Source organism: Eublepharis macularius, chromosome 11, assembly GCF_028583425.1.
Source record: "Eublepharis macularius isolate TG4126 chromosome 11, MPM_Emac_v1.0, whole genome shotgun sequence".
NCBI classification, from domain to species: Eukaryota; Metazoa; Chordata; class Lepidosauria; order Squamata; family Eublepharidae; genus Eublepharis; species Eublepharis macularius.
In genome coordinates this window covers 26,811,243-26,829,830 of record NC_072800.1, presented here as the reverse complement: position 1 = coordinate 26,829,830, position 18,588 = coordinate 26,811,243, and positions in this window count along the sequence as shown.

Here is an 18,588-nt window from a genome sequence, read left to right as displayed (position 1 = left end):
TGCATTTGGGGATGTTACAGCACAAGGAAGGAAAATGATTGATGCCATGGCATAGCGTGGCAGGTGAATTTGGTAGTTCAAGCAAGTGACATTTTAAAGGCCACCCAAACCCACAACAGTTTAATTACGAATTCATCCATTGTAAGAAGCCAACAGGGACCTCATGTGATATGTTCTCTGTAATGAGCATAAGAAGAGCCCAGCTGGATCAGACCAGGGGTCCATCTAGCCCAGCATTCTGTCTCACACGGTGGCCAACCAGTTGCCATAGAGGGCCAACGACTGGGCATAGAGGCTGAGGCCTTCCCCTGACGTTACCTCCTGGCATTGGAATTCAGAGATGTGCTGCCTTCCCTTCAGTTACCATGGCTAGTAGCCGCTGACAGACCTATCTCCCATGACTGTTTAATCCCGTTTCAAAGCTGTGTTTATGACTGTGGCAATCACTACATCCTCTGGCAGGGAATTCACCATTTTAATGACTTGTTGTGTAAAGTCTGTCCTCAATCTACCGCCCATCAGATTAATTGAATACCCTTGAGTTCTAGTATTATGGCAGAGGGAGAAAAAGTTCTCGCTGTCCACCCTCTCTAACCTGTGCACAATTGTATACACTTCTTTCATGTCCCCCTTTAGTAGTCTCTCTTTTATACTGAAAGCTCAGACTCTTCAGCCTTCAGATCAGTCACTGGCTTAATGATTTGAAGCCTCTGTTGCTAACTTGTGTTGCTGGATGCTCACTCATCTTACGGCTCAAATATAGCAGTGTAATTTACTGACCTGTCAATGTGATGAATTTGGTTGTTCAACTCAAAGCAAATGAAATTTAATCCCCCGTCCAAACTCACAACAATTTATCAAAGACATTGCAAAAGTTTATATTTTTATATTTCTGAATGTCCTTGATTGCTGTTGTCCTTAGAGTTTCTGCACGTGATGTTTGGTTTCAGTGTAGATAGTATAGATTACCACCGTTTAGTGTGAAATCACTCCGGTTTTTTTATAGACAATCAAGTTGGTTCAACGCAGATGTTTTAAACTCTCCCTTGGCTTCTTTACTGCAGCACTGTTTTCAGGAGCATCCATATGCCATCTATTCATCCTGTTTCCCAATTTCCCCCCACTTTATTGTAATGTTTCCCACACCCAGGGCTTTTTTCCTGGTAATTCAGTGGGTTGCCCTTGGAGAAAATGGTCACATGGCTGGTGGCCCCGCCCCCTGATCTCCAGATAGAGGGGAGTTTAGATTGCCTTCCGCGCCGCAGCGGTGCGGAGGGCAATCTAAACTCCCCTCTGGAGATCAGGGGGCGGGGCCACCAGCCATGTGACCATTTTCAAGAGGTTCTGGAACTCTGTTCCCCCGCGTTCCAGCTGAAAAAAAGCCCTGCCCACACCTGTCTTCATATGATCATTTATAAAAGACGATAGTCAAAAATACCTTTGGACATTGTGAGGACAGGAGGATACTCTGAGGAAGGTGTATTTTTTTCAAGTCCTGCCCACTCTGGTGCCAATTTCCTTTCCTCAGTCCTTGCAGTGGCCATCCCTCCCCCCTGCCGACATCAGAGGACTCTATGCTGTTAAAAATCAATTATAGCTGCATCTCTCTAGTGCAGCAACATTACAATTATCTATCGCAACAATGTACTAGTTCCCAGCTTTCTTCCCATTAAAAAAGTAAGTCTGTAGCCTTTTGGGATGCAGGGTTATATGGGGGAAAGTATCTGCTCCATTATTTCTCATTATATTTTTAAGATGAAAGCTGGGATTTGTTACATTATTGCAATATAGATATTACTGATTTTTTTTAAGCTTGAAAAAGCACTCTGATAACAGGAGGTGGTGCTGGTGGTGGTGGAAGCCATGGAGGGCTGAGAGAAGGAAAACTTCTGTGTGAATATTTTGTTACTACTGCAAATGTCTGTGCATGCACAGTAGCAGCAAGAAGAAGAAGCAGTCCATATGATACTATAGTCACCCATTCCATTCCAGTGTTTCCTATGTTTTTCCACATCTTTTTTCAGATCTCGTTTGCAGATTTGTAAAGCTTAGAATGAATTGCATTACCAGTTTGGTCCCATATAAAGTGCTATTGAGGCTTCCCTGAGCTACTGTCCCTTTAAAAGTTCATCTCTTCTTTCTCCTTAAAGCTTAATTAGTTACTTCCTGCTATCTTAATGCACTCATGAATCAAATCTAAAGCCACTTCCACACATTCCAATTTTTTCGGGTTTTCCCTGTCCCAAAGCTGCATCTTCCTGATCCACTTCGAGAACCCACCTTTCCCATACATCGTCTTCATGCGTGTTTTGTGGGTGTTTGTCACGGGGGGGGGGGGAAGTCCCCAAACAAAATGCGTTCCTTATCTGTGCCTTGTCACAAATGACATTGGCACATTCCTGCCTAACTTTCCTTTTTTTTTAAATCTTTTTTTTTATTAATGCATCACATATTATTACATTTCAATACAGTCACAGTTCTCCTATGATACATCTTTTACCCCTTTTGTAACCCTCCCCACCGCAAGGTGGCCATCCTATAACTACAAATTAAATTTTTAGCCACGAGCACATTTTTTCCAATTTTCCAAATATAGTTGTATTGGCTTCTCCATTATATACCCATTGAAAATATACAGACCATTTCTCTTTTATCTCCTCCATTTTTCCATCCCATGCCTTATCTTTTTTTAACCATTCCAACATATCCGATTGAATATATTCATACAAGTAATCATTCCATCTTTCTAAGGTCCATTCCTGCCTAACTTTCCTTTTTTCCTTTCTTTTTTTTTGAGCACATGTGGAATTGCACTATACCATTGTCCTGTCTTTCAGCATCTGTAGAAACAGGGCATGTGTAGTACTCTGTTCTCTACCGTTGATTTCCTGCTCAAAGTTTTAAATGCAGAAGTGTTTAGTAAATATGTGAACAGTAGAGTAGCACGATTGTGTGGTTCCATATCCTACTATATAAAAGGCAAACCATGTTGCCCACCATTCACTTCTTATCCCCGCAGAGGCGCAATATGCAGAGATAAGGAGTGAGTGGGGGGCAAAATGGTTTGCCTCCCTGCTACCTCCTTGGGGTCTCCAGAGACCCAGAAGGGCCCAGCGCAGCTGCGGGAAGGTTCAGAGCGTCAGTGAGGCCCTCCCAAGTTCCCACAGCAGTGGGGGCGGGGCTCCCCACCACCTCCGTGGGGCCTTGGCAGCGCAAGGACTGTTTAAAAAAGTAAAAAGGAGGGTTTATACACGCATGCGAGCCAGATGCATGTGTGGGAGGAGTAATGGTGGGAGGAGGGGTTGGAGATTTGTGGGAGGGCACTTCAAAAGCACAAAAAAGCCTCCTCATGCATTGATAAGTAGATAACCACACGGAAAAAATGTAACCTACTATATAAAAGGCTAAACGTATTCAGGACAACGCACTTCCTACCCTGGTGTGCCAGCAGAGGGTGCTGCTTTGGAGGGAAGACCAGATGAGGCAGCTAGACCTCCAGAGAGCATGCCACGGCGGGAAGCCCAGGTGGGGATCAGGAGCAGAGTAAGTGGCAATGCCCACCCCCTGCCTTCAGCCAGCTGAGATCAGGAGTGGAGCAGGTGGCAATGCCATCCTCCACCTTCACCCAGCTGGGATTAGGAGTGGAGCAGGTGTAAATGCCCATTTGCCCTTCACCCAGCTGGGATCAGGAGGGGAGCAGGTGGCAATGCCCACCCACCACCCTCACCCAGCTGGAATCAGGTGCAGAACAGGTGGTAATGCCTGCTCACCCTTTACCCAGCTGGGATCAGGTGCGGAGCAGGGGGCAATACCCAGCCTCTGCCTTCACCCGGCTGGGATCAGGAGTGGAGCAGGTGGCAATGCCTGCCTGCCTCCTTCACCCAGCTGGGATCAGGCACAGAGCAGGTGGCAATGCCTGCCTGACTTCATCCAGCTGGGATCAGGAACAAAGCAGGTGGTGGTACCTGCTCTCCATCTTCATCCAGCTGGGATCAGGAACAAAGCAGGTGGTGGTACCTGCTCTCCATCTTCATCCAGCTGGTATCAGGAGCAGAGAGGGGGCAATGCCCAATCCCCACCTTCACCCAGCTGGTATCAGGAGCAAAGCAGGTGGCAATGCCCACCCCCCACCTTCACCCAGCTGGGATCAGGCGTGGAGCAGGTGGCAATGCCTGCCCCCTGCCTTCACCCAGATGTGATGAGGAGCAAAGCAGGTGGAAATGCCTGTCTCCCATTTTCACCCAGCTGGGATCAGGAGGGGAGCTGGTGGCAATGCCTGCTCACCCTTTACCCAGCTGGGATCAGGCGCAGAGCAGGGGAGCAATACCCACCCTCCTCCTTCACCCAGCTGGGATCAGGAGCAGAGGAGGTGGAAATGCCCATTCTCTCTTCACCCAGCTCGGATGAGGAGCAAAGCAGGTGGCAATATCCATTCCCCCCTTCACCCAGCCAAGATCAGAAGTGGAGCAGGTGGCAATGTCTACAGCCTGCCATTACCCAGGTGTGATCAGGAGCGGACCAGGTGTCAATGCCCACTCCCACCTTCACCCATCTGGGATCAGGCACGGAGCAGGTGGCAATGCCCGTCCCCCGCCTTCACCAAGCTGGTATCAGGAGTGGAGCGGGTAGCAATGTTCACCCCCTTTCACCCAGCCAGGATCAACTGTAGAGCAGGAGGAAATGCCCACCCACCCCTTCACCCAGCAGGAATCAAAAGAGGAGTGGGTGGAAATATCCGCTCTTCACCCGGCCAGGAGCAGGCGAGGAGCAGGTGACAATGCCCTGCCCCCTTCACCCAGCTGGGATCAGGGGCAGAGAAGGTGGCCATACCAGCCCCCCCTGCCTTCATCCGGCTGGGATCAGTGATGGAGGAGGAGGGAATGTCTGCCCGTCCACCCTCCCCTTTCTAGAGCCCATTGTATTTTTTCCCACAATGGGCTTTGTTGCTAGTCAAAAATAAAGAGGAACAAAAACAAACGTTTAAAATGTTTAAAAACCAGGATCATCATGACCCTGCTCGCACATGGGAAGTGATGACATGTGTAATGAGTGAGATAACCCACCAGAGTTTTGTTGGCAGGCCATCCCATTATGGACGTGTGGAAGCGACCCATGTTCTCGTTCAGGGAAGGGAGGCCTTAAAGTACTATTTAGCACTTTTTAGTCTGCCAAAACCCTGATAATTCAGCATTGTGCTATTACAATGGCAATATTTTTTTTAACTGAGTAGAAGTTTGGCTAGCTACAGAGTAAAAGCACTAACTTCCTTGCTCCCAAGGAACAAGAACTGATAATTAACCATTTATTCTTGAGTACTGCAAGAGAACAGGACAGCTGAGAGAGAATAGGAAATAATTACTTAAACTGAAAAAAAATGAAACATGAAGGAAGAGCTTTGCTGATAGGAACATTTCTGAGTACATATTTTGTAGGAGTCTGTAAAGATGGATTTTTATGGGTAAACTTAGTACTATAGTTCCTGCTGTGTGGAATCTCCATTTCAATTATACTTGCAGGTGAACAGCAGCACAAAAGAGTCACAGTATGGAATCATCCATTGCCTATCTCTTATTTCTAGTTCTTACGGCTAGTTTTGGTGTCCCACTGGGATCTGGACTTGAATCCTCCGCCATGGGAGTCTGCTGGGTGCTCTTGTGGCCGTCTCGCTCACCAACATCACAGGACGGTAGCTGTGAGAAGAAAATGGAGGTGGGAGGCCAACATTATAAATGGACGGTTTTGAGTCCATTGGTGATAAAAACGGGTTATAAATAAAGAAATACTGCAGCTGTGAATAATAATCTTAATTGTACAGAATTTTAGGAAACTCAAACCAGAGCCTAATCTATCTGGCACACCTGAATCCATCATCCTGGCTGACTTTTCTGCTCCTCTATGGCTCTATAACCAAAACCACTTTTACCGTGCAATCCTATGTAGAGTTAACCCAGTCTAAACTCATTGAAGTTAATGGGCTTAGACTGGAGTAACTTCTCATAGGTTTGCACTGTTGTAAGGATATATATTGTACCTATGCAGAACTGTATTTGCAGAAATATCTTTCCTCACCTGCCATTTACAAACCTGCCAAGACGATGTTTTCTTATGTTCTATGATCTTCTAGAAGTTCCAAAAATGTTTCCAAGTCTAATATTACCTTTAGTAGCTTAATTATGAGAGGGCACAACTGACATAAAGCCTACCAGCTAGAAAACAATATTTTGAATGTGAAAGTTCAAATCTGCCCAGAAACTGGAATCAGATCTCGATGTATCCAAAGTTTTCTCTGTTGTGTGGCAAGTGAATTCTTCACCAAGATGAGTTGTAATTAGAGGGGAAGATGAAAAATTAAGAGATTTCCATAATATGTATGATGTATACTATGCCAGTTTTTCACAGGTGTTAGAGTGGTGGACTGGGATCCAGGAGACCTAGTTATGATTTATGAACCTCCATTCTGCTGTGAAAGTTTCTTGACCACAGGCCATTCCCAGACATTCAGCCTAACCTACTTCACAGGGTTGATGTGAAGGTAAAATGGAGGAGAGACAGACGTAATAAGCCACTTTGGGTCCCCTCTGGGGATATAGGTAGGATAGAAATGCAGTATATAAATAAACTAAATAAATAATTCTCTTATATTTTATGCTTTTCCCAGTTACATCAAGGGAACAGGTTAATTACTTGTTAAAATCCTAATTCGTTTCTACTCAGTAACTGACAGAAAAAACATTCATTTCTTCTTATTCACCACACAGTATTTATATATACTCACTTGTGGACTCAGGCGCATATATTCTTGGTGTTCAGCTGTCCCTGCTCATAGGGTAGGAATCACAACATTTAAAAAGGCACACAAAGAAAGAAGAAGAAAGCAGTCTCAACAAAAAGAAGAGGATTTTACCATTTCCTGTGACATGCAACAAAGGCCAGGATGGCACAACAGAGAGACTCGTAGTTGGGCAGAAATTCTTGCAATAACCTGTGATAGAAATCTATCAAATATGACTCAATGCATCTGACAAAGTGGGCTTTGGCTCATGAGAGCTTATGCTACAATAAATTCATTTGTGCAACAGAACTCTACTATACTGTGATGATAGCAATGATTAATCCCGATACTTACCAGGACATCAAGAAGTGAAGACTAATGACCATTTACAAATTGATAATTTGTGGTTCCTTTAATTGGCTAAGTATCACCCTGACATACCAAGGAGAATTCTGCTGCTCTCTTGCCTCCCCAAACTTCTGATAAGGTGCAGAATTGTGGCATGATTTATTTCTCACCTCTTGGCAGCAGACTCCAAATTTTATTTTTATTTATTTATGTTATTTATAGTCTGCCTTTCTCACTGAGACTCCAGGTGGGATTATGCAATGTAAGCCAATACGACAAATGGCTGGGGTATCCAATACACAATACAATAAATACATAACTCCAGGGGTTTTTTTCTGGGAAAAGAGGTGGCGGAACTCTCAAGAGGGAAATGAGGGAGAAACACACGGGATTCTTTGAAATAATATTATTTTCACGTGCTATTGCCGAGTATTTTCAAGAGGTGCCAGAACTCCATTCCACCATGTTCCCACTGAAAAAAAGCCCTGCATAACTCCAAACACAGAGATGAAACAGAGAGTACCCAGTTGTATAGTCTACAGTCCCCATTTCTTTACCAAAGCATCTCTGAGCCATTTCTTCTACTGCAGCCCTATTATCTGAGTAAGAAAGCCTTCCTGAATAATTCAGTTTTGCACAGTTTGCAGAAAGACAAGAGAGTGGGAGCAAAGCACCTTAATAAGTGACCTGGTGCCTCGGTTCTCCCTTTGGGAGAATGTCACATGTCACCCTGATCACAGCACCTGACGCAGGGTCTCCATAGAAAGCCAGGCCATGCTGACACCTCAAGGTTGCAAGGTAAGAGAACAAGGCTAGACGTGCAGCATTTGCCTTGCATGCCACAGCAACGTTATATGCCAAAGCTGAAATTTAATAAAATCAGTTGTAATCTGGACAGTCATTGATTAAAGATCTGCAACCTGTTAACAGCCCTAATTTCTATTGCCAAGTTAAAACAGAATGTTTTTTCCAATCTTAAATTGGTTACATACAGTGCTTTTTTTTTCTTTAAAAAGAGGTGCAGGTACTGTCATGTCTGTAACCCCTACATCCATGTCATTGTTCTAGGGGATGCTAATTGCTAATACTGTGTTTTGTTTTCCTATTGCAAATGCTATATGCATCACTTTCGTTTCCCCCTCTCCCAGCCTGAGAACACAGCTGGGTAATCTCTTTCTTTGAAGCTCACCGAAAGGACCTTGTAGTGTCTGAAATGTTACCGTTTCTTTCTGCCTTGTCTAGCTGATGTATAAACTCCAGAAAAAGTTCCCAGACTTCTTCCCGCTCAAAATTGGTGGGTTAGGGAGGAGGGAAATGTTTGAGTATTTAGACCTGTACTTTCCTCAAGCCTCTATTCCTTTCAAGGAAGCTGTATTGCTTGGAAGCTTTCTTGTTTCTAAGTAAACGATGGACCTGTATATGGAAATGATGTGATTTCTGAATAAGAAACCATTTAACCAGGAACCTGTGTCTTGCTGCAATGGTCCAGAGATCTGTCTGCTGTATCCTGTCATCCGTAGCCTGACAGGTACTCTTGATATTCTCCTCTCTCCCTCCAAGTCCCGAATGCCCAAGATGTGACAGTACTCCATAAACAGATGCTGGTACTCCATACCAATTTATACTCCCTGAAAAAAAGCCCTGGTTACACAGGAGTCACAGTTAGAAGTTGCCGCCAGTCAAAAATAAGTGATAATAGCCTCATGGAACCAACAGATGGCACTGAAGGGGTACAAAACAATACCATAGAGTATTTTAAAAAGATTTATTCTCTCTCTTTAAAATGATCTTAGTCTATTAAATTTAGGAGAATATTATTAAAGAAAACCACCACTAACATGTTTTAAGAAGAATAGAAAGCAATCAGTGCATCATATACTGTGGCACATAACGATTGCTGTCCAACCCTATTTCTATTTCTTGGGGCTCAAATATGTTATTTACCACAATTTGCTAAAGGCAACCAAATAGGCTACAAGCTTCCGAGTCCCTAGAATGCTGTAACAGACTGGGGGTTCCGTTGGGAAAGGGGGCGTTTTTAAGGATTTTTTTTTTAACTGAACATGCAGTCTGGAAGAATTCTGGAGAAGTCGAAAGCTTTTGGTGAACTTTTGGTTTGTCTGAAAAAGGTTATTTCATGACATTTGTTTTGAGAATCTGTGGCCCGCCGCAGCTACCCTACAACTCCATTCAGTTATTCATATATTCAAAATTTTGTTTTAGATTACAGATTTCTCTGATTAAGATGTGTGTGTATAAATCTCAGCAACTACAAAGCAGCAGCTTGATCTGTTTTTCTGTTGAAGGAATAGAAACGGGGGCTTTTTAATTAAGGGAAATGCATGGCACAGCTTTATAAAACTGTGAGCGGTGTTGTGGACAAAGTAAAATGAGAAATTTTCTTCCACAGCTCCGAATTTTAGAACTTGGAGCCATTGAACAATATAGGTTGCTGATAATATGCAACCAACGCACAATTCATTGCTACAAAATTCATAGGTGCTGTCCAGCTTAGATGTTTTTAAAATATTAGACAAATACATACATCCTTATTAGTTGAATATATACATTTGGACAACTTCTTTGGATCAAATAGTTTAGGTGGATAGCTGTGTTGGTCTGCAGTAGAACAGCAGGATTTGAGTGAAGTGGTACCTTAGAAATCAACAAGATTTTCAGAGTGTGAGCTTTCAAAGAGTCAGCTCCTTTCATAAGGTGCCACTGGACTCAAATCCTTTGGATCAAATACGGTTTTTTAAAAAAGGTTTTTCTTAGTGCCTCTGCTTCTATTTGGGCATGCCAGGTAATCATCAAAACGTCATATGAAAAAGTGCCTCTCTCTGTCACAAGATACTGGGGACAAAACTGAAAATATTTTGCCTTGTTTATTTCCCTAGGGGACATCATGCTGGCTGCTTTTGAAGCGAGATTGTTGGACTCGATAGTCCATGGGTTTGATCCAGCAATGCAATTCTTTTGTTCAGCTGAGCATTTGTTCATTCGTTCATAAGACACAACGATAGAAAAGGGAATTTGACGACGAAGGCTATACAATGTTTTTTCAGTTGCAACCCTCAAATTGTGGCTGCGCCACCTTGTGGACAATTTTAATGATGCTCGGGGAAAAAAGCAATATGGACATATGATTATCACTTTGGGATTCCGTTTTAACTGTTTTAGTAAAAACATGTCAGAGTGAGGATCCACTCAGTGCATCCAAGGATGCAGGTTCCAATGCATGAAAGCTTATGCTTATAAAATGTTGCTAGTGCCACAAGATTCTTGCTTGGTTTTGCTGCAATGCAGCTATTTAGCAAAACATGAAGCTCTATTACAGACCTCAAATAGTTTTGCAAAACTAGGGAGATTCCCAATTGCTATTGTGAATGTTCTTTGCACTGTTCTTGGTCATACTTTAATTTTCCATTTCAGTTTGTACTCATTGCATTCCATGGCCTTTTGAGCCTTTATATTTTACCTTCAAAATTTCATGTAGAATTATATGCCTGGTGAGGACCCTCTCTGTGCATCTGACAAAGTGGGCTCTAGTCCAGGTAAGGTTATGTTAGCATGAGAAGGTCTTAGTCTTCAAACCACCACTAAAACACTCTTTTATTTTCTTTGTTGTAAAGTACTAACTCTGCTACCCCTCCAGAATTATTACTTAACAGGAGAAACCCCCTTGACCAATGCAATATTCCCCCAAATGGGGACAAAAATGTTTGCAAAGCTTAGGAACTAAAAGGGAAGCAGGGACACCTGCACACACCGTTTCATGGTTGTAGTTTCACCCAGGCAGTATGTGAAAGTGCTGGAAAAGCACCAAGAATGAGACAATAAGTCAGGCTGGCCTGAAAAGTGAAAATGGGGCTACCCTGCTGAGGGAGCTGAAAGTGGGCCGCAAAAGGAAAGAACTGAGAAAGAAGCAGGTAAAGGTAGCCAGCACACCAAAGCACAAAAGGCAGAGGTGCTTCCTTTCTCGCCTCTTCTTTAATCTAAACACTGTTAACAAATCCAACTGTGTAAATGCTTGCAGACACAGGGCAGAGTCCAAGACAGGGAAGGTTACAGATTTGGGGGGCCCTGGGAAGAGAGTGCTCAGAAGCCCCCCTATGCCCACTCCTAGGCTCCCCTTCTGCTAGCAGTCAGACCCCTCCTCCCGCTGAGGGCAGTTTATAGATATGAAGTCATAAACACCCTTCCTCATGTAGCGTAAGTGCAAGGCACGGCCTGGCATGAAATAAAACACAATGGATGCCAGCCAGGTAAGAACCTGGAAAATATTTTAGAAGGGAGTCAGAGCAGCTGACTGACTAAAGACTCTCTCCACACCCTGGAGAGATGCATACCTTAGGACAATGAGGTCTCCCAAGAAACTCCTGACTGATCTCATCCACGCCCTGCCTCACTCCCCCTCCCCATTTACCTTGATCAAGTACCACCTGACGCAAATTTGATAGCTCTTCCTGTCAGGTACTCAAAGGATCATCAAGAACCATTTACATCTATAGTCCCCCTCAGGTAGACCCATCAAGCCTCTCCCAACTCATTATCCCATCAAGTTATTGTATGGGGTGTGTGTGAAGATGTCAGCTTGCCCCAGGGAGCATTTTGCCCTATATCAGGACTCCCTAGCCACCAGTGAGTGTGTATGTGTGACTTTAGAGCTGAACACCTGCTCCCAAATCCGTTTGGGCCTTCTCTTCTTCTCCATGAAACGCTGGTCATTTTGCTGCTGCCTGTACAGACCTCTATCCTCGAGACTGGTATCTATCGCCTTCCTCAAAACTGCTTTCTCCCTTCTCCTCCCTTCTTAGTTAGCCTTGTATGGGTGCTGTGTGTGATATTTGTATGTTTGCCCTTTTATTTCTCTTTTAATACAAACCTTTCCAGTTGAACATCTGGCTGACTGTATTTCAAGAGTTCTCTAAGGGAATAATCCCTGTAAACATAGGCAGAGAATCCCAGTTTCCCCCTTGCTTGAGTCCTTTAAGCCAATTCCTCCAACTAAGTAGGAGACCGCCTATTTGGGTAACACTTCATGCGCTCTCACCCTCATGCACCCACTTGCCTGAGTGTCCTTTCTTTGCCCACTCACAAGCTCTCTCTCCACCTGCAGTCACAGCTGCCCACATGGCTTGCACAGTGCTGGGGGAATGCCACAGCTATGGCCACCAGAAATGGTGGTGATGCTTTGTGCATCACCCACATGCCCTTCTCCAGCAGTGCTAAGCAGCATGTGCAGCTGACAGCAGAGGTGACAAAGGACTCAAAAGCAGGCAATAGAAGGGTGTGAGTGCAGGCATCAGAAGAGATGCAGGAGTAGGAACAGCAGTGGGCTCCAGCAGAAGCCACGGGCCCTGGCAGCTGTCTTATCTCGCCATGTGCTATTGCTGGCCCTGCTCCAAGCATTTCTCAGTACAAACATGTCACACAGCTCTGCATTCACAACAGACTCCCCCTTTTTTCTGTAGCACCCCTCAATCTTGTAGATTTTTTTTCCAGAAAATGTGGGGAACACAAACCCCTCCCCACTTCTGTTTTTTCAAAAGGATGCAAAGAATGGCCTGTTCCACCACAGCTACATGGGGATACCTGGCTATGTTGCTTTTCAGGCTGCCTGCCCCAACCCTTCAAGAGAGGACACTCAAAACCAGGACTGGACCATTATACTTTTTCCCCTTTCTTCCCTTCAGAAGGAGCAGAGAAAACTTAAGAAAGCAGCATAGAGGGACTCATATTAGTTCAGCGGCTGTATCATGTAGGGTGAAAGGAACAACATATACAACAGTATATGTTGGCACAGGGCACTGATACAGGCTGCAGCCTTTTCAGACTGCTGGTGCTATCTATGTTCAAGTCTTTATATCAGTGAGAGATCCCCTTACGACTTCTGGCAACGGGCTCAGACACAGAAATATCGTATTAGAGCAGCACCACTGGCTACAGCTGGGAGGACTGCATGTTTGAATGATCCACTTGTTTAAAAAAGTTCCTGCATGCAAAAAACTAGTGAGTCAGGGTAAAGGCCAGCTTAGAAGTCCTCTTTCCAACATGCTAGCAGTGTCCACACAGGGAGTCTTTGATTTACGGGAGCATTAATCATGTGATCTTCAAGATGCAGTCCAAAATTTCAGAATTTCTGGAATCAATATCAAGAGCCAGCACAATGGTTAGAGTGATGGACTAGGATTTGGCAGACCTAGGTTCAAATCACCACACTACCATAAAAACTCACTAGGTAACCTTGGGCCAGTTACTCTCACTCAGTGTAATCTGTCTAACAGTTTTTTTGCTGCAAGGATAAAACAGAGGAGGGGAAAACAATGTTGTCAGCTGTTTTGGGTTCCCACTGGAGACCAAAGTGGGGTATAAATATTTAAATAAATCTAAACCTGTACCATACATCAATTTTTAGGCAGGGCCTGAAAGGTGTTTCCTTGCACGCGGAAGGGCTTTTCAGTCCCTCTTCAGAAGGAGGTCCTCATGGCTTTCAACACACCACTGAAAACTCAAAGGAATTTCAAAAATGGATTTCGACAAGGAGTTGAAGCCAGGAGACAAATATGAAACTCTGGCCCAAGCTACATGTTACAATTTGTAACAGTTAGGGTCAGGGTTCCCATAGTGCGACGCTGACACCAACAATCAGACAGCAGGAGATCAAAACTCTGTAACCATCAAATGTATGTACCTATAAACAGGGCTTTTTTCTGGAAAAAGAGGTGGTAGAACTCAGTGGGTTGCCCTTGGAGAAAATGGTCACATGGCTGGTGGCCCCGCCCCCTGATCTCCAGGCAGAGGGGAGTTTAGATTGCCCGTGCGGAGGGCAATCTCTGTCTCTGCCTGGAGATCAGGGGGCGGGGCCACCAGCCATGTGACCATTTTCAAGAAGTTCCAGAACTCCATTCTACCGCATTCCAGCTGAAAAAAAGCCCTGCTTATTAATAAACTCTTCTTTTGTTTAAGGGGAAAAATCCCTTTTTACCTCACAACCACCCTCATGTGCTGACCGTTCTGTCACACTACCATCTACAACAAATTCTTCCTATATTAAATGTTACAACAAGAAGGTCTAAGGCAAAAGCCTTTGGTGGCAGGGAAAAACCTTTTGTGGGAGTCAGGGAGGCAGCAATATAAAGGTCACACAAACAAAAGAGAGAAGGTATTCTTGATACAAGTATAAGGAGTGTTTATTAGGACCAGAGCCCTCCTAAGGTATAAGTTCAAGGTAATGTAAGGAGGAGCTGAATTTAAGGTCCAAAGCCAAAGATAAAAGGTTTAAAAACAAGCAAAACATTACAGGGTGGATAAAAGAGGAGAGCAAAAATATTACAAGGGGGTAATAAAAGATACGCAAAATCGTTTTAGGCTGCTTTGGAGGGTAGACTCTATGGCATTATACCCCACTGAGGTCTTGCACCTCCACCCCCAAATCTCCAGGAATGACCCAACCCTAAGAGCAGAGGACTTTGTTTTTCTATTTCCCCGTCCCTGATTTGGGTCAAGAAGACCACACTTAGTATGTGCTCCCAAAAGGCTTATTGAGTCTTGGCATTAAACTACCAAGTCTGTGTGATGCTGCCAAGGTCCATTAAAGTGTTTCTTAGCTTCAAAACCTAAAGCATAAATGGATGCAATAAATACAGACGTTATTTAAAAATCCCAACATTTTAATGAAAGAAAAGAAATATCCACACATCTGCGCTTATGTACAACTTGGTGATATATCATTTTAAGCTGTCTACAAGTCACATTTAGTGCTTCAATATCACGTCATGTTGATATTATATTTCTGGCAGAAATAAATATATTGCACTTAAAAAGAAACATTTCTTTTTTCGTTGGACATTGTTTCCTAATTTATGTACTCAACATTTCTTTTCATCATATGTTTTGCCCCTGCCTCACCTAGCCACACGCACACATGGTCACATGGTGAATGTGCTCACACAATCAATTTTAAAACAGTTTAACACAGCAAACAACAGACCTGTAATACATTCCATTAAAGAGGCTATATCCAGTTTTCTTTTTCCCTATTTTTACTTTACTCATATTTCTGACGGTACAGTAAGAAACTAAATGCGTATTTTAAATGTGCCAGAGCTAAAATACAGGAATCTGTATTTGTTGTCCAAAATCCTTTATAAAGAACACATTTGCTTTTAAAAAATGGGGGGGGGGGGAAATATCCAACAAACCCTGCCTTTTAAAACCAGATACTAGAACCACTGAACGTTTAGTGCTGCCATAAATAAATCTTATTCCCATTAGATGGGAGATACTGGGACAAATGACAAGAGGAAAAACAAAGACAAATCAGACTTCACAATGAAAGCTCATTGCCACAATCAAAATGAAACTGTTTCTCAAAACATCCTAATACCCTGTGGCTTTGAAGAGAAACTCTAGCTTACAAGAAGTTCCATGTATGCATAGAAGCCTCATAAAGAATTGCAGGCTTTGTTTTGAATAATGATTTCAGTGCAAACTAAGGCCGTTTCCACATGTCCTTAAAGAGACGGCCCACTCACGGAATGCTGGTGGCTTTTCTCCTTCACTCCACACGTCTCTGATTTCAAAGTGATAGCAGGCTGTTTGGCTTCTGTTTTTTCAACGCCTTTTATGAGAATGCAATTTCCCTCCTTTGTCCCCGAAAAGGCTACCGCTTTGAAATCAGAGATGTGTGGAGTGAAGGAGAAAAGCCCGCCAGCGTTCAGTGAGTGGACCAGCCTTTTAAGGACGTGTGGAAACAACCTAACTGTTTTGGCATTCTAAAACTTTTGGCCATACAGTCACCCCTATGGTTACTAACCTACTTCCATGGATTTCCCACAGATTTGGGGATATGAATATGGCAACACTGGCCACATTCCATGGCCAAAGTTTACACACTAAGTGTCTTACCCCACAGTTAGAACAATCACCGAATCAATTTGTCAACAGCTACCACACAATGATTGGTGATGTGATTCCAGTCTCCCTTACCTTCCTCTAGACCATGCATAGGATTCACCTCTTCTACCGAAGCATTAAAAATGTACCTACTAGTAGGCAAATAAAAAGAGCTCTATTCAAGATCCTGCAGAGCTGCTGCCAATCAAAGTAGACAATAATGACCTTGATAGGCCATTTTTTTGGCTCAGTTTAAGGCAGCTTCAAAAGTTCAAGAGGATTAGGAGCTGGGATAAAAGCTAGCAACTTCTTCAGCGATAAGAGTCAATTCAGCCATAGGGCCGTAACTAACATTCATATATTATTTGCATGGAATTAACTTCTTCCCTCGACTCTAAATGCAGTTACTTGTAATTCAGTCCCACAAAATTTCACTGCATTATTTCCACGTAACCTTAGCCACAATTTGCCATTCATTTTGAAGAACACGAAAGATGCCGAACTACAACTGGCAGATCAGTTTTACAATATTCTTATTTTGGAATGGTGCCCCTCCAATATGCAGACATGACTCAACTTTTCAATGAATCTGAAATTCAAAATCATGAGAGCCAAATATGTAATATAGCATGACTTTAAACATTTTTCTATCACCGTTTATTTTTGAATCCACAGGAACTTGATTCTCCTTCCTTTCAACTAGAAGATGAAATTGTCAGGATTTTACCAAGTTCTCAGCAGCCACAAAACAGAAGAATGCAGATTGTCTACAGACCAGATACTACCCACTTGTATTCTGGGCCACGTGTATTCTGGACCACTTGTATTCTGGGCCACCTGTATTCTGGGCCACTGAGTTCCTTCCAATATTATGACTTCTATGGAATTGGAATGGTCAACGGGGTGGGGTGGGGGTGGGGGGAGGTGTTAAATATTTGACCTGCTTTCCTGTCACTGAAATCAAAGTTACATTCCACAAAATTGGTAATCTTTTTGCTATATCAACTTTTCTTGGCAAAAATACACAGGACACTATCAATTAGGCTCTACAGAGCTTTCTGTGAAATGGGAATATTTATACATATTGATGCAGTAAGCAGGCTCAGTAACAAGATGATCATCTTCTGTCTTGATTCTTACACTCTCAGCAAGAGTGTGCCAGCCAGGTTCCAGATAAACATTTTTTCAATTCCTGTCTGATGCAGGGTCCTTGGCTCTTTGCTCCAGGGGCAGACCAGCCATTAACTCAGAAGGGAAAGCTCTTGGTGGGCCACTGTCTTGGAGACAAATGCAAGCAGAGTCAAATGCCAGGAGGTCTGTCAGTGCTGGAGAAGCCATTCAGCTCAGATCTGGCCAGCAGCTCAAGCACCAGATACCTGATGGCCCATTGCCTTCTCCTGCACTGCCACACATCCATCAATGGGCAAGCTGGCACCCGTGGCTGGTGTCGCTGGCCAGGTTGGAGCTGAATGGCACCTGCAGTGCTAGTGTGTAACTTCCTCTTGGGCCTCTTAAACTTCACAGTCACCTTCCACCACTTTTCTTCTCCTCTTTCTCTTGCTATATATGAAGTACGCCCGCATTCATCGGGGTTATTCTCAAGCTATCCCTGGGCATGTTTTGGTTTCTGTTATCCTCCTGTCTCTTCCCACTCACTGTTTCCTAGTCACAGGCAAGGACTGCACAATTGCAGAGCTTTTAAATTTTCTAGAGTAGTTCTCATTACAGAATCTATTGCTGCTTGTGTATTGAATTTGCGCCACTCTGCTAACAATTACAACCAAGGAAAGTCTCTTTAAACCTCTCATTTTTTGAGTACTGTATTATACAAGGAAGAAGGCCCTAAAGGTAAACAAGCACATCCTAGCAGTTTTCAAAATTTCCTTCCAGTACTACAGGTTCTTTGAAAATGTAAATGGCCAATGGACTTTTTTTATTTACAGCACAGTTAGAACACATTCGTACACTCCCAGAATAATATGGCTGTCAATTCTCTACGACTGGATCATGTGATGCTCCTTTAATATTTGATGATTGGATCACATGAAGTTAGGATCACATGGAAACTATCCTATGCACACAGACATTGTGGTTCATTGATAATGGTGTGGTTAGCCCTCGCACTATCCTAGCATGGATCTGGACTGCCATAGCTTTCTATCGCAGCATCCATCCATGTGCTGCTCTAAGATATGGGCCATTTCCAGATGGCTTACCTGCCTCCGGAACGTTGCGCCATCTTGCAGGGAAAACGCGAAATATTGCGTTTTCTCGCGCGAGTTTTGCGCGACGTTGCACAAAACTCGCGCGAGAAAACGCGATATTTCGCATTTTCCCTGCAAGATGGCGCAACGTTCCGGAGGCAGGTAAGCCATCTGGAAACAGCCATGGATCAAGTCTGAGATAAAAAAGGAAATTTTGCCAGTGTGGAATTTTCAACAAGATGACACCATCTTGTTGAAGACGGCACTATTTCACTGTCAGCGACTACCAGATAGTGCCATTTTGAAGAGAATGAGAATAAGAAGCATTTTACGGATGCCACAGTTGGACTACAAGCAACCAGCGAT